The following is a 24,878-nucleotide window of genomic DNA, read 5'->3' as shown; positions in this document are numbered from 1 at the left end:
CCAAATCTAACCCAAGTAGTTTAATGAGACAAAGTTCTTATTTTTAAGTCAAATTTTTAAACTTCTCCTGGTGAATGTTTATTATAAACACAGCAAAGTAAAAACATACCAAAACAGATAAAACGTGGTGCAGAAAAATGCAACCTTTGTCAGAAAAGGTATTTTATTATTTGTTTAAAGGTAGTTGTGAGTCTCAAACACAAAATTTTTTATAGTATGTGATATTTGCAATATAAAGTTATCATATGAAAGGCAAAGTTAAAAAACAAAACAAACTATGTACCACTAGTTTCAGACAAGGGTCTCCATCCCCAAATTCTGAGATATTGGTTGACAACAACAAAAGTCCTTCCCAAAGGGGAAAAAAATTTTTTTTGCTTGCTATCTACAAATAAAGGCAGTTCTGTTCTTGTCTTGTTGCTTGAACTTTCTGGCGAACACACAGCAGCTAATATTTTGGCAGTTACACAAATGCATATTTCAAATATCAGATAAAACTAAATGTGTTTATGCTAAGATTGTGTTTTCATTTTACGGATGGTGTCAACAGAGTAATTGTCCTGGCAACTCTGCAATGCAGTGTAAAATAATTCACAATAATTTTTACAATTTAGTATTTTCACAAAATGCATGCATTTTTTCAGCTGAATTCATGTGACTCCACTCTTTACTGTAAAAACAATTATTTCTGAACCAAAAAGAGTGCTAGGGGCAGGGCTGAATAGCTCAGAATAAACCAACTGGAAAGAGATGATCAGATTTGGACTTTAAGAGGTCTGGGTTTGAATTCTTGCTCAACCACTGACTGTGACCTTGGTGAGGTCCCCTAACATATCTGTGCCCAATTCTTTCATTTATGAAATACTAAAATAACATCAACATTTGTGCATGTTGTCAGAAAGATAAAATGAGACAATTAACAATGTGGTACAGTATGTGTATGTAGTAGACTTGCAAATGTCAAGTTCACTTTTCCTTCTTTTCATCTGCTTGAGGTATACAGCACATGCATGTTTTTAGAAAAACATTTTTATGTTTTTATACATACTTTACAATTTTTATTCCAATGGCCACACTATATGTCTGTGGATATACAGCAAAATTCTCTTAAGTCCTCAACTATAGGGCATTATTTTCAAACTTGTCTACATCCTCTTTTCTCTTCCAAAAATAATGTTGCAAATATAAGCTATTCCTGACCTTCAAAAACCTTTTGGTCAGGATGACGCCATACTTATCAAGAAAAATACAGATGGTCAATTTCTAATTTTAAACCCCAAGCCAAATAAACATAGCTCTAAATTACATGTGCAATGAAGGTCCACACTGGAAACCTAAAACACCACCTACTCTGTCTTCCTAACAGAACTTTGTTATCATTCCACCCATTATTATCTTGAGTCGTTCGATGCATGGATGCATTTCTCAATTCTATTCCCTCACGGAGCTTAGCACAACTATCAATAAACAGCTACTACAGTGACGGCAAAGTGTGTTCACAGCCTGAATTACTAGAGATGCTAAGTAGATAAAATGTTCAGACTTCCGCTATCCTGAGTGGGAAGAGAGGAAATGGAGACGGAGAATCACGGTTGGAGACCATTTCTGGCTAACCAGAAATAGAAGAGGCCCAGCGACAGGGGCTGAGAGAAACCAGATGGCTCAGTGGGATAGTCGTTATTTCTTGAATCACTTTATTATTAAAGTATCTGTGCCTAACTATAATCGCAACTCAAGGGGATTATTAAAAATACTCAAAAGTTACAGAGTCACAATGCCTGAGTGCCAGGCCAGCTCTGCCCCAGAGATGTGTGCACTCGGACAAGTTGACGGAACACTGGAGACTTCAATTTCTTATAGAAATGAATGATAACAACACTTGCTGCATAGAATTGCTGCTAAGGTTACATGAGAATACAACATTATTGTCTTTTTCCTCTTCTTTTCTGTCTCCCTATCATCTCAGAAACAGAAAGCAGAATCTCAGCTTTCTGTTTGAGTGTGCCTTTCTATTGAGTGTGCCTGAGTAACTACTGAATCCAAACCCTGTGGATTTGTGACCTGGCTCTACCTTTACTAGCTTTATAGACTTTCTTAGGTTAAACCAGAAGAGACAGAGGTGAAGACAGGTGGTGAAGTAAACCAAGCCACATAAATAGGCTTTACTATTGCTACTGAACTGCAGCCCAGATTCTTCTGTCCTCAGAGTACTTCAAGTCACTTCTTTCTTTAAAAAGAAAAGTTAATATTAATCTAAAATAACACAATTAGGAAGTGACATCTGTCATCAAAATGAGTTCTGAATGCTAGTTATCATAGTGTTTTTGGAATAACTTTAATTTTGCTTTTCTAAAAAAAATTTTTAATGTTTACTTATTTTTGAGAGAGAGAGAGAGAGAGAGAGAGAGAGCTGGAGAAGGGACAGATAGAAGGAGACACAGAATCTGTAGCAGGCTCCAGGCTCTGAGCTGTGAGCACAGAGCCTGATGTGGGGCTTGAACCCACAAGCAGGGAAATCATGACCCGAGCCAAAGTCGGACACTTCACTGACTGAGCCACCCAGGTGCCACATGGAATAACTTTAATTTTACATTAGCATGTTACTAGCATGTTTACATTAGCATGTTACCCTAGCATGTTACTCATTAAGCAGAAATAATCAAAAATTGACATTATGGGGTTAAAATGGGATAACAGATCCAATAGAAGTTCACATATACTCTTTAATTGTGCTTTTTTTTTTAATGTTTATTTGTTTTTTAGAGAGAGAGAGAGACAGAGAGTGAGCAATGGTGGGGCAGAGAGAGAGGGAGACACAGAATCTGAAGCAGGCTCCAGGTTCTGAGCTGTCAGCATAGAGTCCGACGCGGGCTTGAACCCACGAACCGTGAGATCATGACCTGAGCCGAAGTTGGACACACCCCACTGAGCCACCCAGGTGCCCAACTCTATAAACAGTAAAAATCCAAGTAAACTAAAAATGTATATGTTTAAGAACATACTATTTTTAGGCAGCTATAGATTTCTGTGTTTAGATGTAACATATTTTTCTGAATATGTCTATCTCACCAGAGTAAAAAAGAGTTTTTATTTTACAAACCTACAAACTTACATCATTATGCAATGCTTTTAAAACATCACTATAGCCTCTTACTTGAGTTGAGTGGAGACTGAGGAAATTTGCATGTATGCTCAAAAGTGACCTCATCAACAAGTACTTAGGTACAAGCCTTAGGTAACTGCTTAAAAGTGTCAACAGTTACTTTGACATAAACAATTTCATGTGTTTGATAAAAATTTAAGAATAAAACTCGCTATAGACCACTTTCTGTTACATGGTTGTTTTCTCTCTTCAAAGACAAGCCTTCACAGCGCGACTGGGGGTAGCTGACTGGATGCCCAAGGGACTGAGTGCCTATGGGTCTTCTAGCCTTGCCTCTAGTCCAGGAAGTAGCATCAACATCACCTGGGAGCTTGGTAGAAATGCAGAATTTCAGGTACCAACCAGCGAATCAGAATCTGAATTTTAACGAGATCCCCAGGTGTTTTGCACTCTCATTACAATTTGAGAAGCAGTGCTCTAGAGGTCATTTCCTGATCTTAGATCATATTATTTTACATCTTTTGAGACGAAGTTTCCTAGAGGAGGATGAAGTCCCATACAGAACAAAGAGTGTCAGATCAAATGTCTGTCCTCTCATAAAGTGAATTCTTTTGGCCAGGCAAATTATTTAGAGTAGGAAATGTGCAAATGAAACTTTATTATAAACAGAAGTCATAAATGACCAAATATTATTAGACAGGAGAGGAAAAACCTTTTCATAGCCAAACAGAAGCATGTAGAGGTTTTTAAACAGAATTAAGGACTACCTAGCTATATAACTGAAATCAAAGAAGCTCAGGTGACTGGCTGTCTGATGATACACTGGTGTCCTTGCTCTCTGCCAGCTGTGACTCATGGGCTGGGGAAAAGAAACCCAACCACAACTGCTGGTGTCGTCCCTCACGCACATCTTCTTTGATTAAACACAGCTGATGAAGTTTTCAGCACGTTAACAAAGGCAGTAGCTTGCAACCCAGTAAAATGGGGCTTATGGCTCTGTACAACAAATGACAGACTAGAAAGGAGAACCAGACCTTTCTTGTTTCCTCGAAGAGGACAGACGCTTTACATCAAAGGGGCTAATTGGTTGCCATGCTGAGGCAACAAGTGACATCTTTTTTCAAGTCTCCAGGGAATTACGACTTTATTGTTACTTGACTGTGGCCTTTGGTTATTTCTCCAACACTGGAGGAAGTAAGCAAACTCAAATAATAGAGTGGGGTGGGGTAGAGCAAAGGCAAGATTGCACGGGTCTGATTCTAGACTAACACCTTTGAGGCTCCCAAAGAACTCAGCTGAGCTCACAGGGTATCCTCAGCACACAGGATTAGAAGACAAAGTCATTTTCCTGGTCTTTGCCTATTATGCAGTCTTGGAAAGAGAAAGATATCTACAGAGGAAGAATAGTAAAGCCGTATGAGGATCCAGGATTGGACATTCATGTTTCTATTGAGAACAGGACTAAAATCTAGAACTTTGAACAGAAAATTTGGGTAGAGCCTAGAAAAAGGAAAAGGGTTTGGTTGAAATGGTCTGCTTAGGTGGGAGCTGGAAATCCACACAGTAATTGGGCTTTCTTATCCCATTATTCCCTGTGACCACTTCCTTTTTTGTGAAGGTAAATCAATAGGCAAGAGAAGTTTTGAAAAAGATGAAGACAGAAATATCTGAACTTCTAATTTTACAAATTAATTTTACAAATTTTACAAATTACAAACTTCTAAATTTACAAATTTACAAATTTTACAAATTTTTCCAAAACTTCTAATTTTACAAATATGTTTATTTCCATCCAAAGAATTGCTCAATGTATCCATATAGCTGTATATTTACTGTTGTATGAACTAAAAAACTTTTGAGGAAGAATTTCTGAGGTTAGCCTTATCCAATTATTATTTACTACACTACAATTTGGGGGGATGTTTTCAAGATAACCACATTTAACTTCTCTTCTGAATGTAATTTGCAAACTTAAATGAGTTTACCCAGCCTGAAGTTTTTAAATGGATTCTCACTCTCTTTCAAGTAGTTACAGAATAACTTAACGAAGGCTGCACACTGCCATTCAACTGTATTCAGTTGAAATTGCTTACCCAATTGAATTTAGTGGAGCAGTAACTGCACCATGATGCCTAAAAAATAATGGTTTGGACTTTTAAAAAAAACATATTTGTGAAAAAGAGTATTTATGCATAAACTTAAAGGATCTCTATTTATTGTGCCTTGTACATGGCAGATATTCAATAAATAATTACTGAATTAAAGATTATCTGTCAGGATTATGGAAAAAAGTGTACCATGAACCCAGACAAAGTTTGATACCACATCCCCCCCTCTATTCCAACGTTACCCCTCTTCCTTTGTCTTCTTGGCATGCTTCATGGTCAATGCCAAGCTAGAGATCTGAATAAATTATCCTTGATTCCTTGCCCTCCTCCATACACACACATCTACTTGCATCTAGTTGTTAAGTGTTGACAACTTTACCCAATAATCTCCCTTAAACTTGCCTTCTAATTATACTCTGTCCTTTCTCTCTATTTGGTTTAAGCCCTAATCACCCTTTCTTGGATTATTTAAATAAAACTACTTTGAGAAAGAAGAATACGTGAATGGGTAGCTGAATAGATTAACAGGTGATAGATTAAAAGAATGAATGAATGAATATGTGAGGAAAGCCATATGCAGGGTTTTTACTCTAAATATTATAGGTATACAAACAAAACTTTGAGAGGACACAATAGAACTATGTACTTGCCTAACAAGTGAAAATTTATAAAGACAACTGAAACCCCCAAATATCTCACTGTCCTATTCCTGAACTCACCCCCCATTCTCTCAAGAAAACCACTATTCTGAAGTTGGTATTCACCATTCCAATGTCTATTTTCACTTTTATTTTTTGTGTACCCATAATAAATGTATAATCTTATATGTTTATAAGTTTTGATTTTAAAACCACCCATCATGAGATGTCATCCTGCCAAGCACTCACATGAAACTTAGATTTTTGCTCAACATTTTGTTTTGCAGACTTATCCATGTTGATGGATACAAAGTTTAGTTCTTTTATATCAATTCCATTGAATGAAAACCCATTCTCTTAAGGATGAACTCTGCTTTAGAGGACGGTTGTCATCCATATTCTTGTGAATATCTCTACACATATTTATTGGGAGAGTTTTGAGGATTGGAATTGTTGGAGCAGATGATCTGCAAGTTTGCTAGACATTGTCAAATTTTTCTTCAGTGTGGTTGTATCAAATGCATTAGCCTCAACATGTAACAGGGGCCCCTTTATTCCATATTCTTAATGACAACTGACATTGTCTGACTTTCAGTTTTTGCAAATTGAAAGTTGTAAGACAATAGTTTATTCTGTGTTTGATTTCTTTTTCCTGATTACTACAGAGGCCAATACCATTTTCATAAATTTATTAGCTTTCTCCTTTTTCTTTTTAGTGATCCACCTGTTCCTTAACATTTAGACAGAATCAGTTTTGTAAGGGCTGCCACCCACATGGTGGTGTATGAACGGGAATTCCACAGAGCTCCTACTACCTCAAAACAGCTCCTAAATAGGACTGTCTGGCCTAGTGTTTTCCTGGTCAGAGTCACTTTCCTAAGACGAACAACCAGATGAGCACTGTTTCCAAGATGGACAATCTGTTATGCACAAAATGGCAAGTCTTTTATATAGGTGCACCTTCAACGTGGGTGAGAGGATGGCACAAATCGGGGCAGTAGAGAAGGGCACCAGGTCCACAAAAGTGTCGCACAGCAATGACGGGAATCTTGGACAACTGGATGTGGGAGAGGCTGGCAGCTCATATTTAGCCCCACACAGAACTGATCTTTCTTTATGGCCTGCTTCTCTTCTTTATCTGCTTTCTGGCTCCCTTCTTAGCTATTCGACTTAGAGAAAACAAGAGAAATTAAAGTGAACAATATGTGTCATATTCTCCCTCTCTTTGTTACCCTCCATTTCTATTGGCACTGTCTGGCATGGCATCTCATCCATTCCTAAATACTGTCCACCTCTTGTTCTCCCACCTTTGATTCCTGCTCACCCCTATCTATCTCCCACTTGGCCATCTGTCTTTTTTAAAATATAAATGGGGTTTTGAAGGGTCAACCTACAGAACCTACAGGTGCCTACAGAAAAGAATCCAGACTCTTCAGCCTGGTGCTAAGACACAGATTACGACACGGCACCCCAAATAAGCCCTCAATATACATTCTGCATGAGCCATGTGAAACTTCTATTTCTGCCATGTGCAATTTTGAGCATTTATTTTTTTTTATCAGACTGCTTCTCTGACAAAGCCCTTCTTCCATTTTCTTTTCAACAAACTTCTGCTCATTTTACAAAGGGAGTTTAACAATCCCTTAATCATAGCTTGCTGCTGTATGTTCCCATAGTACTGTCTACATACATTAATTGCAACACTTACCACAATGAATTATATCTACTTGTTATAAGCATCTGTCTTTGCTGGAGAGTGAGACCCACAGTGAATTTATTTTAACTGTCTTTATAGTGCTAGTGCCAGGCTCTGGCATATGAAAGAAATTCTCAATGAATCCTTGCTGAAAGAAGAAAAAAATATATGATTTAGCAGAAAGAGCTGACCTAGAAGAGGTAAATTCTAACTTGATCTCAATGTAACTTAATAAACACTGAGTAGGCACCCATTATAAGTCAAGGTTGCTGTCAGATACTCTAGATAAAGTGGTGAACAAGAACAGTATTTTTTTTGGTCTGTATGGGGTTTTAGCCAACTTTAATTGCACATTTGGCATTTCTCACAAACCACTAAAAGGTGTACATTCATTATTTCATTGATGTCCCTCAGACTTATGAGGTCAGTGTAACTCTTATCCATGCACTATTCTAAGCATTGCTCTAAACACTAATAGGAGACACTTCACCAAGGGATTCACTGCCTTCAGGGTGTTTATAGTCCAGCGTGTGAATACAAATCTTTCTGCTACAGAGAAGAATCAGACATGTCTGTAAGGGTGAGCTATAGAGGAGAGGGGAGATTACTTCCTTAAGGCTATTAGGCTATTTATTACACAAGATGAATTGTCAGGTTGCTTCAAGACTTTAATTCTTCCAAAGGGAGAATGGCATACAAACTTTTGAAATTGGTGTCACATCAAAATCAACTTGTTACTTTTTAAAAGTATTTTTTGGCAAGCTGAGAGTAGAGCCAACATTGGAGAGAGCCCTAACATAGAAGAGTCTGAATTTCAATTAGTTTGGAGAATAAGATGTCACTAGTGATATCTGTGCTGTTGAACCTTTGAGACCAACTCGAAATGGATAAAAAAAATTATACTAAAAAATTAAATATTGATACAATAAACTAAAATATCTGTTGCAAAGGTCTATGATAAAACAGAAATCCACATGCAATGCGATGGTCTCAGTTTAGAAATGATAGTTCTTTGTAGTCATATTTTGACTATAGTTGTATTTTGAATAAAGTATCTCTGCTAAAATGATTTACCAAGTGTACATACGACGAGGAAAAACAACATAGGGAATCTAGCAATGGCAAGGCACAGCCTGACAGACAATAGAAATGATTTACAGTGATTCTCCATTTCAACACGCTATTTGTGTTTTTGAAACAGCTTTGAATAAAACAAAAGAGGTATAGGTGACAAGCAAGACACAACGCTGTGTTAAGGGAGTAGTTTCAATTTCTCGGTGACACATTTTATCCTGTGTGCTCAGTCCTTCTCTCCTACATCTGTCCCATCCCAGCGGGTGTTGCAAGAATGTTCATTTAACTTTTATGAGGGTGTGACTGACACAATGTGGAGTGCTATTCATTTCGATGGCAATCAAAATGCCAAAATCTGTGGTTAGGGGGATAGCAAACAGTGATCGTAACAGAGTCCTTTCAAAGGTGGTAGTTATTTCTAACAGATTTTAAAGTGCACATACTAAATTAAGAATATGAACTCAGAAATTATTGCGCACTAAAGAAGATCCTATTTCAAAGACAGGTTTTCCTGATACCCTTAATTTCATCACAGCATCTCTCATAGGATCCGAATGGAAAACCTAGATCCCCGGCCACCGCAATTTCACTCAGAGCTGTTATAAAATGCAATCAATGCACTGTTTTTCTTGATCTGCGATAAGCACATAGCTCATTATTTGAAGTAAAACTACAAATAAAAGTTCTACATAAGTGAGAAAATATAGGACTTAAAGTGCATGCAAGATTAGAAGAATAAAAATAAGTAGAACTTACTGAAGGTTAAAAACATTAAAACACTAAAGTAATGAAATTTAGGAAAGAATCTGCACACAGGCAAAATCATCTCTATCTCTAAAACACCAAGAGCTGTCTTCCCTTACTAATGTAGACAGCTGACACAAAACCGACAGCATTTTCTTTTACTTTTCCTTGAACCAAATTCCTTGTCTGTTTCTAGTCCAAATGTACCCTAAGCAACATAACTCACTCTACACTTTATTCATTTCTCTTTGGTAAGAAGGGGAGGGAAGAACACGCTCATGCTTTCTCCATCATAATTGTGTTGCACAGAAGGATTTCCAGCTGTATGGATTTCCATCCACATGTGTATGTGTGTATGTGTGTATGTGTAGTGTGAAGCGTGAGTTCGAATATATCTAATAAAGTGATGCTTTATTATATATCTAATATTACATATCAGGTATTTTATATCCAATAAAGTGTATTTCAGAGTATGCTGGAAGTTGAGATTTGAGTTGATAACATTTTAGAACTTAATTGTCATGGGAGACAGAAGGAGAGAGAGATTTTTTTTCTTTTTAATATTTTTTTTTTCTTTTTGAGGGGTTGGCCCTTTTTGTTCTGTAAAATGATCATCTGAGTTTTTGTTTTTGATTTTTTAAATTATTAATTAATTTAACTTATTTAATTAATTAATTAATTAATTTATTTTTTTACTAGGTAATGATCTTCACTAACCTTGTTTCAAACTTTATTCCTGGGCTTCTTCAGCTTAATCAGCTGCAAAGAATGAATTGTGTATAAGCAAAAACTGAAAAGAGCTGCACTGTCCAAGGGGCTTGGGCTTAAAACTATTAGAGATTTAGATTTTATCAGATCTGTGAACAAATTAAAAAGCAGTCTGAATATAAAATAGCAGTTCCCAGTAACTTCTTCAAGTTTTATCCTCTTCAGAAGTTGACCCAATTCAGTTTGCTTCATTCTTAGAAGTTTCATCAAAATTCTCCACAAGGTCTGGAACTTCATCCTCCTCCTCCTCTCTGGTAGTGAGTGGTGCTTTTCCGTCCACAGATTGGGCAGAAATTCACAAGGTTTTCCTAAACTACTCAGACAGGCTGCACCAAGTTGGTTTAAGATACTGGGTAGCATTTCGGTCAGCTGGCTGCCTTGTCTCAGTGAAAGCATTCACTGCCAGGGATACCTGGACTTGAGGTTTGTTAAAGTGCATCACTGTTCCTTGGTTTATGAACATACTCACTTCTTCAATACCAGAGATACTGTTTACTCTTAACTTCTCTAAAGAGAACCTAAGCCTTTTATCTTCTGCGGTAGCTGTGCTATGAACCACCTTCTTTGGGCGAGCAGTTCCTTTCCCACCAAAGCACACTTGTGCTTGCAGTTTGATGAATTTCTCCTGGTTCATGATAGTTTCTTTCATCTTGTTGGGGTGGAAATGGGACCCCATGGGGGACTAGGGCTGGCACTCAGGGGGTCCCGTGTGGACCAGCTAAGATTAGGTGGCACACATGTGGGGCTTGTCTGAATTTTTAAAAACACAATGCTGCAAGGGGCACCTGGGTGGCTCAGTCGGTTAGGCATCAGACCCTGTGCTGGCGGTGCGGAGCCTGCTTGGGATTCTCTCTCTCTGTCCCTCCCCAGCTTGTGATGTCTCTGTCTCTCTCAAAATAAATAAATAAACTTAAAAAAAAAAAAAAAACACAGTGTAGCAAGAGCTACCGATATACTACTACGTTGACAGAATCAAAGTTTCAACTGAAGTAAAGATTTGACAGGTGCCAGGAAAATTTTTTTAATCTGTGTATATATCACTTCTCCAACTGACTCTATGTTTGCCAATAAATAGGGTGTGATCGGAGGGAGGTCAACTGAGAGATTCTAGTTTGCATACTGGTGAAATGACAGACTTGTTCTTGAATAGGACTTATTGAAAATAATCCTTTTAAAAAAAACATGGAAATGAGCATGTCACAGACCTCAAAACAGTGGATTAAATGAAATTTAGGTTAGGCATACACACTCTAAGGACGGGTAAGACATTTATTTTTTCCTCTCACGAAACAGATGGAGTGAAGAAGCATGATTCATTCAAGGGTGACACTATCATTTGGATCAATCACATTTCAACATGATATTAGAAGGCAGCAATTGTCCACCCGCAGAATGAACATGAAGAAACGTGTTTCATAATGAGAATTCACCACAGGCTTCATGCACACCGCAAGTGGGAAGTTTTGCTAACACTCTGAGTTAGGATGACCTGATCAAACATAACAAGAAGGAGCAAGCAATTCCTCCAGAAACTAGAAATCTTTCCAGGAACTAAAAATAAAATGTAAACATGGTGCCTGGTGCATAACATTCTATTTGCACTTTTATAGGATGAAGGCTTTGTTGATACACGCTTGGAAAAGTAATGATGCAAGGTCTTCACCCATCATTTCAGAAAACATTCCATCAGGACCCACCAATCACAGGGAAGCCATGCTGTACTCCAAGCCAATACACTTGCCAAAGTGTCACACCTGCTGAAAATGTAAAAATAAACACGGCTTGTGTGTATCTAAACTTATAGCAAATCAAGGGAGGTTTAATGGCAGAACCGCTGCTGCTCACACAGTATAAGCTCACATATTACCCTCAGGATCTCTACATTCAACTGCACACTTTGCCTTTATTTTTGAGATGTTCATACCTGAGATTGCCACATCCAGATAGCATCCATCATCTAATGTAAAGCCTGAACAGTTAGCATATTTCCATACTTTTAAGAAGGTTTTAAAGACTGGCTTGATGACATTTTTCTGCACAATAGCTTCCAAAATTGTATAGGATAGAGATTTTGTATTGGCTTTACCTACTCTACCAATGTTATTACCTCTTCTCCGAGTAACTTCATTTTTGAAAATGCTACACCCTTACTTTCTTACCTCCCTTCTTTGGTCTATTCAGTTAATATAAAACAAGCAAGCAAGCAGATAACAAGCAATCAATAAGGCAATAACACAGACCCAGAGTCCAAATAGTTGGCCTGAGGCAGATACATTGGATACTTATTCACTCATATGCCACAAATAACAACCCAAATGCGACTTAAAAAGGAAGAGGGGATAAAACAGATTATTTTAAACCCAATGATTAATACTCAGACACCAACTCTGATTTCTTTTAGACTCATCTTCAATAATGAGTTAGGGAACCATAATGATTATGTGATATATATCGAATATGTTTATAAAGTCACACAGTAGTACATTTTTACCTCCCCAAAAAACAATTATTGGCAATGCAACAACCTTGAATAGTGATCTGATACTTAGCTACAGAAAAACTTGACTACATATCACCTCTACCTGTGATTCACGTTGAACAAGTAAAACAAAAAGGTCTTTGGTAGAAGGCACATCTTTTTAATTCTTTTGTGTAAGAAACCAGAAGCGAGATCTTTTTCTGCTATTACACATTAGTTATTCTTAAAACAAATTATCTTATTAATACTTGACTAATTAAATTGTAGGCCATTTATCTCATAAATGTTTAATGTCCATTACATATAATAATTAAATCCCATTTTAGTATCTTGAAATGGCTTAGAGAAATACAGCTATGCTCTAATGCCTATAATTTAACACTATTATTTACTTCAGTCAACGACAGAATTTCAAGAACTTTGTTCACTTCTTTGGTTCATCCAAAACAAAGTAGGAATGAAATGGTAACTATGAAGTCAATATTCTTAGAATATTAAGTCCATGATGCTATGAAGCATGATCACTTATAGTGGCCATGGAAAAAGCAGCCTCCAGCTGAGAAGCAGGAGGCCATGTGGTTAATCTTGTAGGTCTATTTATCTACAAAACCTGGAGAACAATGAGAGACCAAGAAGCAAGGCCATCCCAAGAAAAGGGGAACTGATGTAGACAGGTATCTCTTAACTAAAGAAATGAGGTTTAGGGGCGCCTGGGTGGCGCAGTCGGTTAAGCGTCCGACTTCAGCCAGGTCACGATCTCGCGGTCCGTGAGTTCGAGCCCCGCGTCGGGCTCTGGGCTGATGGCTCAGAGCCTGGAGCCTGTTTCCGATTCTGTGTCTCCCTCTCTCTGCCCCTCCCCCGTTCATGCTCTGTCTGTCTCTCTCTGTCCCAAAAATAAATAAAAAACGTTGAAAAAAAAAAAAAAAAAAAAAAAAAAAGAAATGAGGTTTAGGGAAGATGAAAAAAAATATTTATAACAATGAAATAATAATGAAGAATTTAATAAGAAACTCAAGGATGGAGCCTTTTGCAGTCTGTGAATGGTTAAAATGATATCTCTCTATAATCTTCAAAACTATAATTTCTAAAATAAAATTAAGTTCTTCAATTATCTCATCCATTATAGCCAATTTTATTTCTTTGAAAATATAACTTTTTCATTCATTTTATGCATTCATTCAACGTATAATTTTTGAGCACCTATACTGGGAATTCAGCAGTACACAGAACAAGTTAAAAATCCGGGGCTTCATGGTGCTTATATCTTATTTGTAAGACATAGATAATAAACACGAAAATATGAACAAAATATATATTATACTGTGATGCATGAAAAGATAAAAACTACAGCAAAGAAACCATTTAAGGAATGTATGTGAGGAGGGTGGCCAATAAACTACAGCCTGGGAATCATATCCAGCCCAGAGTTAGACCATTTAAAAATGTAGATTTTTAGATGGTTGAAGATACTCAAAAGGAAAGAAATACATCATAGCACATGAAAATTACATAAAATTCAAATGCCAATGTCCATAAATAAAGTTTTATTGGAAAATAGTCACACTTAATCAGGTATATTTTGTCTATGGCCGCCTTCATGCTGCAACAGCATAACTCAATAGTTGTGACAGAGACTTTAGGGCTGCAAAACCTAAAATATTTACTGCCTGGTCCGCTACAACAAAAGTATGCTGAACCCTCACATACGACATTAAATAAGAGGATTTGTAAAGGTCTTAAAATAGCATCTGAGTGAAGAACTGGAGGTGAGGGAGCAAACTGCACAAGGAATGACATGATCTGACATGTTTTGAATGTTGTTTTGAAAGCAGACCAATGAAGGAGGAGTCAACTGCTATATTACAGATTAGCAGTGATGTTGATGTCTTTGACAAGGATAGTGGCAATGGAGTTGGCTTATGCAACTAGGAAAATGAAGTGATTTGTTGCAATGGGAAAGAAGGTGGAGGAAAAGGTGTGGGAAGAAAATCAGGAGTTCAATTCTGAACTAGTAGCTTGAAGGGTCTGTGTAAGTGCAAATACTAAGTAAATACCAGGTAGATTAGTCTAGAGTTCAAAGAAGAGATCTCAGCTGGAGATTTAAATTTGGGAGTCATCGGTATATCAATGCCATTTAAAGTCATGAGAGAGAATGTGATCTCAGAGAGAGTGAAGATACAGAGAAAAGCGGGTCAAGAAAAAGGAAAAATTTCAAGGTCAAGAGATTGGATGGATGGGAAGGAACAGGCCAGGGGGATGAAGGTTAAGAGGAACCAGAGCTAAGAATCCTGGAAACTGAGGGAAGAAAGTGTTTCCAGGAGGAATGAGTAATCATCTGTGTCAAATGCTACTGATAGGACAAGTAAAATTAGAACTGAGAACAAATGGATTTAATGTTGTTGAGTGTTGTTCTTGTAACTTTGACAAGAGCAGTCTTGGTGACATCATTGGAGAAAAAGCCTGTTTGGAGTAGTTCCAAATGAAAATAGAAAGTTATGCCATAAAGAGAAGGAGGAAAATGGAATGGTAGCTAGAGGCATAAACAGGCTTGAAAGGTTTTTTGTTTTCCAATTTGGGGAGAAATAACATGTTTAAATGTTGATGGAATATTTTGGTAGAAAGGAAAAATCTGTTAATATAAGAAAGACAGTGAAAAAGAGGGAGGAAGGAAGGACTGTAGGACTAATGTCCTTAAATAGTTAAGAAAACAAGCATCTAGGGAAGAAATGAAGAAACTTGTTTGAGCAAGAAGTATAGACAATTTATAATAATTGGGAAAAGGGTGTCCTTTAAAGGCACAGATGCTAATAGATGGTTAGATGTGGTGATGGAAGCTTATGAAAGTTCTGATTACTTCTATATTCTCAATGAAAAAGGATACACGGTTGTCTAGTTGAGTGTGATGATGGGGAAAGAGATGCTGGAAATTTTCGATAAGTGAGTTAAGTATGGTTATCTAGAAAAATATCAGAGAGAATGGACTAGAAAATGATAGTATGACTGCCACCTGGCACTGAGGGCTAACTTGAGGCTAGTGATCCTGAACTTTAAAACAAGTTGTGTTTTGCTCTAGCTATGTTTAGCTTCAAGATACAGACATGGAACAGGCAGAGATGGATGTAGCCAGGTGTTGATAAGACAAAACTAAGCAAAGGAGTCAAGATTATGTGCAATGGAGTGATTATCAATGACTGGTCTTGGAACTTATTTAAATAAGGAGGGATATGAGGTATAATGTGGGCAAGGACACTGAAACACTGGTGATTTCTATGGACTGTAGGTCCCGGGTGTAGCTGAAGAATTTGGTGGTGTTGGTGCCAGAGATGGAGGTGGTAGTCAGGTAGTGAGATGGTTGAATGAAATCATGAAATCTAAACTTCGAGATTCAATGTGGTGATTCAAGTAGTGATTATCTCATGTGGGGAGAGACAAGGGGATGGGATAGGGAAGAAGCACAGAGGTAGATGGAAGTTATTGGCAATGGTTAGTTTTAGAGTTCTATATTGGGTTTACAAGCATACATTTCATTGTTCATTATTATGCATTTTCACTTACATAATATGTTAACATAATCTATGTGTTTAGATATTATACTTGACATTTAAAAAATATATTATAACATCAAGACTCCGCTGGGCTTCCCCATTGGCATGAGTCAAAAAAAGTCCCACACACCCTACGAAAAATTTCCCTTCTGCCATATATCTTTGGCTGAAATCAAGCGGGGACAGGTGAATAAGATGCCACATCATCCTATGCTCCAACATTAAACACACAAAAATCATCACTGTCATTAGCTTACACCATGTTTATTTAGATTTATATTCATGTTTGCTGTTTTATTTGCTTATCACTCTTTCTTGCATCTGAACTTCTCCTTTTGGAATTTCCATTCTTCCTAAAGTAGATGCTTCAGAGGTTTCTTTAGTAAAAGATTACTGATGGTAATATTTTTCAATTTTTGATTACATAATGTGTCTTTATTTCACCACCATTGTTGAAAAATATTCCTAGCTGCTGAGAGTATTACAGAAATTTTCTTTTAACATCTTAAAGAGATTATTTCATTATCTTGTGTCTTTCAGGGTTATGTTAATTTTATGTGCTCTTGGTCAAATTAGCATTCCTTCAAAGGTACATTTTCTTTTTGGCTCAGGTTACCATCCTGCCTCTGGTTTCCTATAATATACCATGATGAGTCTATGTATAGACTTCGATTTATTTATTCAATTTGGGGTATATTATGCTGTGTATCTTCTAATCAACCAAGGAAATTTGGTATATTCACTATTCTGTTCTCCATGTCTGGGGCTCTGAATAGATATTAGATATTCTCACTGTATACTCTCCAGTTTCTTAACTTCCTTTTCAAATTCCTTATTTTCCTTTTCTATGTGGCGTCCTAGGTAATTTGCTCCCATGTTCCTTCAATTTCACTAATATTCTCAGTTGTGACTAGTCTGATATTTAATCTAACCCTTGAGCTTTGAATTCAAGCATTCAAGACCACTCTAGTGTCTATTTCTTATATATTTCATACAAAACTAATCTATATTCTGTTCCTGATATTTCAATACCTGTAGCTTTTAGAGGTCTCAGTATTTGCTTTCTGCTGACTCTCACTCATGGTGGTTAGTTCCCTGGGGTCCTAGTGATTTTTGAGTTTTCTTCAATTCATTAATTGTTTGATCTTAGTCTGGGGAATCCAGAAGTCCTGAATTGGGGATGCTCTTCTCCAGAGAGGATTTGCATCTACAAACAGCCAGAGAATTTTACCAACCTAACACCACCACATTCACCCTTGAGGGTTCTGACTTATTTACAAGCTCTATTTCACCACATCAGTGCAGGCACAAGATTCATTAGCGAGAAGGCAGGGTCGTTATTGAACTCCATGCTCAGGATAACCCTGCATCTACAGGTGACTCACTACTCAGACTCCCAAAGTCCAGTTCAAAGTTTCCCTTTCTCTTTCTTTTCTCTTCTCTTCTCTCTTCTCTTCTCTCCTCTTCTCTTCTTTTTTCTCTTCTCTTCTCTTCTCTTCTCTTCTCTTCTCTTCTCTTCTCTTCTCTTCTCTTCTCACAAGTGACTCACTACACAGTATCCCAAAGTCCAGTTCAAAGTTTCCCTTTCTCTTTTTTCTTTTCTTTTCTTTCCTTTTCTTTTCTTCTTTCTTTCTTTCTTTCTTTCTTTCTTTCTTTCTTTCTTTCTTTCTTTCTTTTCCTCACCACTATTCCCTCCTTGGAAGAGTGGTTCTTATCTTGCTCTTGAAAGCCCAATACCACTTCATGTGGAAAAATACTATTCCATGCTCTGCCTGAGGAGAGAATTTCTGTGGTCTTCTGTGCTGATAAGAAGTAGAAGTCTTTATAATTATAAAAGTCATTGAAATTTTGACAGTTTTAAGAGTTGGCTTCAAAATTCGAGAGCATATTAATGAAGAGCTGGTCAATAACAATTATGTAGCCTCCATCTGGTATATAACTCCATTCTAAATAATAGGAGAAGGAAAGTGGATCTTGCTCTTAGGATGTTTTCAAATTCAAGGGAAGGGAGGAAGTGGCAAATTCAGATAAACAACACAAGTAAAAGCATACAGAGAGCTACACTTTGACATCCTCCTGGAATGTTACCACTTTGGGCAGGACTCTACTTTGTTTAGCTTACAATTGAAAACCACTACACAATGCACAGTTTATCAAAAGTATGTAGTGCTTTAAAAGAAAAAAAAAGTATGTAGTGCTTTTCCTATAAAGAACATATCATCATGGGAATAAAAGGCACAACATAGGGAATATAGCCAATGGTATTGTAATAGCATTTTATGGTGACAGATGGTCGCTACACTTGTGGTAAACACAGCATAGTATATAGAGAAGTTTAATTTCTATGTTTTACACCTGAACTAATGTGTCAATGATACTGAAATAAAAACATTTTTTTAAAAAGAACACTTATCACATGCATGACCACTTTGTGTTTTGACACAATCCCTTTCTTATATTTCAAGGAAATTTCAGTTTGATATTATGTTGTCAGCAGAGCAATTCTACATCTTGCCAAGATAAAATCTAATTTCACTTTGACAAAATGAGAACGAATTTGCTTTCCTTCATCTATTCTCTCTATCATTAAGCAACAAATTAGAGGGGCAAGCATTGCTTCTGCACAGACACATATATTTGTTCCTTTCTTTACTTACAGAAAGAGTAAAAAAAATGGCCTACTTCCATGCTGCCAGGACTGAGGTTCACAGGATGGATAAGGGATGCTTGCCCTACTTTTCTTGTTGTCTACCTCAATCAAACTTTTTCTCATGTGGGCACAAATGCACCTACAGGCATCACACTCTAAGGACCTGCAAGTGGCAAAGGTCTACCCAGCTGCAAGGAGCAAATGTCAGTATACATGCTAGTCACTTAGGAATCGCTGTCAACTGCAGGAATTTGGAATTATCCTTACAATATTAACTGGTTACCTGCTTTCTATATGTAATTTCCCAAGGGAAATCAGCATTAGCTGATGGTTAACTTGAACATGGCAAATCATTTTCATTCTCAATGCAATTATTTGTTAAATATGTATTATGTACAAAGCCTCTACATCTTCTTTAGTCTTAGTGTCTTAATGGGTCAGAGAGTCTATCATCATCATCATCATCATCATCATCATCATCTCTCATTATTTATACCACAGGTACTTTACATTTGTTTGCTACTTTTAAATTGTTCAAAGTACATTGTTTACACAGTTTCATTTGATCCTTGCCATTGACCAGAGAAATGTGGATCTTGAAGGACAAAGTAAGTCGTTCAAGGTAACACAGCAAGTATTCAGTACTGCTGGGCCCAAACCCCAATTCTCTCCACTTCATTTTCCCTTCCCTTTCCACTCTACTATTCCAATTTATTATGATGGTGATTGTTTTCATTTTGGTAAACATGGGTAGTAGTTCATAACATTTGTCATAAGCACTTGGGTTGACCTGGTTGACAATATCTTATAACTATAGTTTAAAGGCATAAGGGTAACTGAAAGATGAAAAGAATGACAGATACAGGTATTGACAGATACAGAAAATCTATTTGCACCAACATGAATTTTGTATGCTTTTTCTGAAACACACTAAAAAGTATATGGGTCATAAAATTATTCTCTTTTTCTTTAAAAAAAATTGTTTTTAAGGTTTTTGTTTTGTTTTGTTTTATTTTTTTGTTTGGGTTTTTTGAGGGAGAGAGAGAGAGGGAGGGGCAGAGAGAGAGGGAAACACAATATCTGAAGCAGGTTCCAGGCTCCGAGCTGTCAGCACAGAGCCCAACGTGGGGATCAAACTCATGAACCATGAGATCATGACCTGAGCCAAAGTCTGACATGTAACCAACTGAGGCACCCAGGTGCCCCAGGTCATAAAATTATTCTTGAGTTAGCTTTTGTTTTTTGCTTCATGTGCTCTGAGAATAAAAGTAAATATTTACTTGAAGAAACATAAAATTTATATCTTTACAATTGGCCCATTGCTCACAAACAGTAGGGTTAAAACTATACTGCTTAGGCATTAAAAAACAAAACAAAACAAAAACAAAAACAAAAACACTGCTGTCCAAGATTACTTAATCACACCAAATATTCTATTGAAGTTTTATCTTTGAATGTAAAATAATGTCACTAGCAATCATGCTAAATCCCTGTTATTTTAATGGGCTTGATTTATAAATTTGCTTTTCATTTATCAAGTCCTGTTGATTTCATAGTCCTATTGACTATCAAGTCAGTGAATATTGATTAAAATGTGATCAATATTATTTTTATTTATTTATTTTTAAAAATGTTTATTTTGAGAGAAAGAGAGAGAGAGAGAGAGGGAGAGTGAGAGCGAGAGAGAGCAGGGGAGGGGCGGAGAGGGAGGGAGAGAGAATCCTAAACAGGCTCCATGCTCAGTGTTGAGCCCAATATGGGGCTTGATCCCATAATCACAAGATCATGACCTGAGCCGATATCAAGAGTCAGATGCTCAAGTGACTGAGCCACCCAGGTGCCCTGATCAATATTATTTTTAGATAGCCACTAAAGTATGAGGGAAACTAAGATTATTAAGTCTGAACAACAATGCTGCTAAAGCAATCCAATAACAAAATAATTGGCTAATCAATTAGAAGCATCTCGAGTGTGCTGGTAGTGACATGCTTACTTTCTGGGAGAAGGTTCCAGAGGTTTCATAAGAGCTACTTCAGGGTTTATTAGGTGTTCGAAATGAAAAGATTATCTTAATTGCAGCCCATTCTTGCTAGCATTTGTTAGTTAAAAAGAATCATTTTCTAAATACGTATAATATAGAATAGCTCCCACATAAGTTATCTAGTTTAGGAAACATTACAATAGGGTTTTTCTCCAAGCTGTTTTATCTACATAATTACATCCTGTTCAAACAGATCATTCTTGCTGACAATAACAGAAAGACCTTAGATTATAAAGGTGTTGATAAATTTATTTCCAAATGAAATGTTTTAGGACAAAGGTATCAAAAACCAAATATATAGTCGGCAAGTGGGAACAGTTCTGGATTAGCAGTGGGAAGACCTGGTCTTTAATCCCTACTTTTGCATTTGCTGCCTGTAGGATTTTGGAAAAATCAGCCAACATTGCCAAGTCAGTTTCCTACATGAAAACCAAAACCAAAACCAAAACCAAAACCAAACAAAACACAAACCCCAGGGCAAACAGCTGTCATTTTCCTTACTGGGTATTATGAGGAATAATACAGTAGGTATACAAACCATCTGTAAATTTGTAAAACTCTACAGAAATGTTAGCTATTCTTTTGCAGCATGTTACCCAAAGATGTAAGATTCCAGTGGTAATGTGCAAGCTTTGAGATGGTACTTCTTCAGCAGAAAAAAAATAAATCCAGGACAAAAAATACATTATTTACAAAGGTAAGGTAAGCTAAAACTGTAAGAAAGTCAATGGTATTTTTTTCTCTTAATTTTGGAACATAAGTTCTATTTTGAATTCTTCAGTTGAAAAAGAACAGTATTAGGCTTTGGAGAATCTCTTAATCTGGCTTACTCTCAAGAGGCATCTGAGGAAACATAAATATCTGTGCATTCAGCATATATACAAATATATTTCTTTCTCCTTCCTAATGCTGGAGGAATTTGGACTCTAGGAAAATGTAAAATATATTAATAGTAGCACAAGGAAATTCCAAACAGCGTATGTATAAATGTTGGCTCTAAATCACAAGTATACACTTAAAATCCAAAGTGAGTAGACTGCATGGATATTGTACACAGTAAGAATTTCATTATAGAAAAAAATTAAATTGCACTCATTTATTTGCCTATGGGGTTGTTTCTATTTAGTTTGGAAAATTTCATTACTGTTATAAATCTTTACCATAAATGCCAGAAAATAACACCTACTGTGTAAGAAAAGAGAATGAAATTAAGCTTTTAATCAAGAAATTAGGAGCTCCCTGGGAAATAGTTGGGAGAGGAGAGTATGTCATATTTCATTCTTTTGCACAGTAAAAAAGTCTGAAAAAAAATATTGGACCCTTATAAAAGGATATTGGCATGAGAATCTGGTGATTATGAAGAAAAATCACTATCTCTCAGCAACAGAAATGGATCCCTCTCTCTTTCAGTATAGCATATTCATTAAAAATGTCATTTAAAAGATATGACATCCTCTAATTTACTCTAAATTCACTAAAAAGATATGACATACTCTAACAAGTTTTCTCAGTGGGCATTTAGGTTGTTTCTACTTTCCTTGCTATTCGAGAAAATATTACAACACACACACACACACACACATACACACACACACACACACACACACACACACACACACACACATTTGATATAGATTTTCAAAGATTAATTCATGGGGCCAGGGAGAAGAACAGGGCAGGATGTATTGGTGGAAGATGAATTTCAAAGGAACAAAGGCTAAAGTACATGTAATTTCAGAGTACATTGAGTTCCTGGATGGTGAGTAGTGCTGGAGGTTGGGAGGTAGTAACAGCCAGTGCCTGTAGTACCGTGGTTTTATGCACGGAGACAGGGGATGGGATATCCTTGCTAAGAGCTCATCTTTTACATATTTGGTTCCTACTAAAACTGTTGTTAGAAAAGTGGTTTTGTTGATAGAAAAAAAATTGTAGGAAAAGATTACCAGCAATGAGAAGTCAAGGCGTATTTATTGAAAGCACTGCATTTAGAAAGATGCAGTTCTTGAGGCAGGTCTGAAAAGTGGATTTGAGGGACTTGAGATCTGAGGCAGAGAAAGTAGTTAGAAACCTGTTAAATTTTTTCAGGCAAATAATTATGGAACCTAAAATCAGGGAGTGAAAAGAGAGATGAAGAAGAACTATGATAGCAAGCCATTTTTGGTCATTATCTGGCAGGATATAGTGATCTGTTGGTTGAGGGTGAAGAAAAGGAAAGGTGAAGGTAAAACTGAAATTATTAGCTTGGCCAACTTGAGTGGAGGGTAAATATGATAATTAATGTAAGAATCCATGAGGAAGTGATGTTCTGGGATGGATGGATGGATGGATGGATGGATGGATGGATGGAGTCAGTTATTCTGAATGTTCCATTCTTTTCCATCTCTACCTAGGACTAAACCATCATCCTCTACAGCATGGACTACTTCAAAGGCCAATTAAATCTGTGCTTCCAGCTTGTCCCTATAATTTATTCTCCACACAGTAGTCCCAGACAGCTTTGTAAAATTTAAATACAATTATTTTGTTCTCACACTTAAGTCACCCAAGAGGTTTCCTTCTGTACTTAAAATAGAATTCAAAGTCATCTGTGTCTATCACTATTTATCTCTCCAACCTCAGCTCTTGCCCTTTCTTCTCACTCACATGGTCCCTCCACTTTGGTCTTCCTTCTGCTCCAACCTCATTTCCAACCTGCTTTCAGGCCTTTACACAAGTGGCTTCTCCCTACGTTTTTCAATGGCTGGCTCCTTGCTATCTCAGTCCCAATTTCTATCTCATTTTTTAGAGAAACTAAAAAGTGATTATCCAATCTAAAACATGTGTCTTATTTTCTTACAGCTTCTGCTTTATTTTCCTTATAGTGAGCATCATTCAATAATATTTCATATTTTTAAAAATGTTTAATGTTTATTTATTTTTGAAAGAGAGAGAGAGAGAGAGAGAGAATACCAGTGGGGGAAGGGCAAAGAGAGAGGGGTACAGAGGATCTGAAGCAGGCTCTGAACTGACAGCAGTGAGCCTGAAACAGGGACTTGAACTCATGAACCATGAGATCATGATCTGAGCTGAACTCGGATGCTCCAGTATTTTATATTTTTAAATCCTTTCACTACCAGGAAAAAGAAATCCTTTTTGTAAATAGAGGAGACTTTATTTACCTTGTTTACTGCTAGTTCTTAATACCTACAGCAGTGCTGATAATGAACAGATACTCAGTAAATAGTTGGTAAATGAAAGAATGCATGCTGTGCCTGAATTGCCCCACAGTACACAGTACAACCATGTACAACCATGTACAGATGGGTAGAAAGTAGTTTCGAGCTGTGGGGAAACATAAAGTCGAGGGAAACAGAGGAATAAGGTACAGTTGTACTACAATTGATATCTTATAGGCTCGGCTACCGTTCATGTTTGCATGTGGTGAGTGTGTGTGTGTGTGTGTGTGTGTGCATGTGTGCGCGCGTGTGTGTTTGAGAAGGACAATTTTCCCATAATAGTTAGTTATAAATAACTTCATTATATCTTTCCAGGACACATAAGCAAACTGAAACTCATCTGTCCCTAATTTCTCTTTAGACGATGAGTAGCTTGAATGAAACTAGTTAGGTATGTGACTTTGGGCACATATATATTTATTCAGTAACTATTTCTTAAGTGCTCACCATGGACAGACACCGTGCTGATGTAATGGTTCAATGTTGAACAAAACAATCATAAACTCTGTCCTCATGGAGCCTACACTTTGTGAGGGAAACGAACAATCAATCACACAAGTGAATAAGTATCAAGTACAATAAGCACTATAAATACAAAGAAAAGTGTAGGGAGCAAATGTGCTTCAGAGCAAATGAGATCAGAGGGATGAGAGAAATTAACAGATCTTCATCAGTGGGACCTTCATTCAGAAGCAGAAATTCGAAGATGTGAGTTGGGACTAAGCATGGCATGTTCAAGACCTTGACAGAAAACCAGGCTGATGAGTGCTCAGAGAGCAAAGGAAAAAGAAACGTCAGTTGTGACAGCAAACATCCC

The 24,878-nt window shown here is 36.9% G+C and overlaps 1 protein-coding gene and 1 pseudogene across 2 annotated transcripts in view; both read right to left on the bottom strand.

Annotated features, from left to right (window-relative positions):
• Positions 1-24,878, bottom strand: part of TMTC2 (transmembrane O-mannosyltransferase targeting cadherins 2) — a 398,739-nt gene that overhangs the window by 3,226 nt on the left and 370,635 nt on the right. The gene's annotated exons all lie outside the window — the stretch shown is intronic.
• Positions 10,310-10,898, bottom strand: LOC102968972 (annotated as a pseudogene).

This window comes from Panthera tigris, chromosome B4, assembly GCF_018350195.1.
Source record: "Panthera tigris isolate Pti1 chromosome B4, P.tigris_Pti1_mat1.1, whole genome shotgun sequence".
NCBI lineage: Eukaryota > Metazoa > Chordata > Mammalia > Carnivora > Felidae > Panthera > Panthera tigris.
The sequence above is the reverse complement of the archived record's forward strand: the minus strand, read 5'-3'. Positions and strand labels throughout refer to the sequence as shown.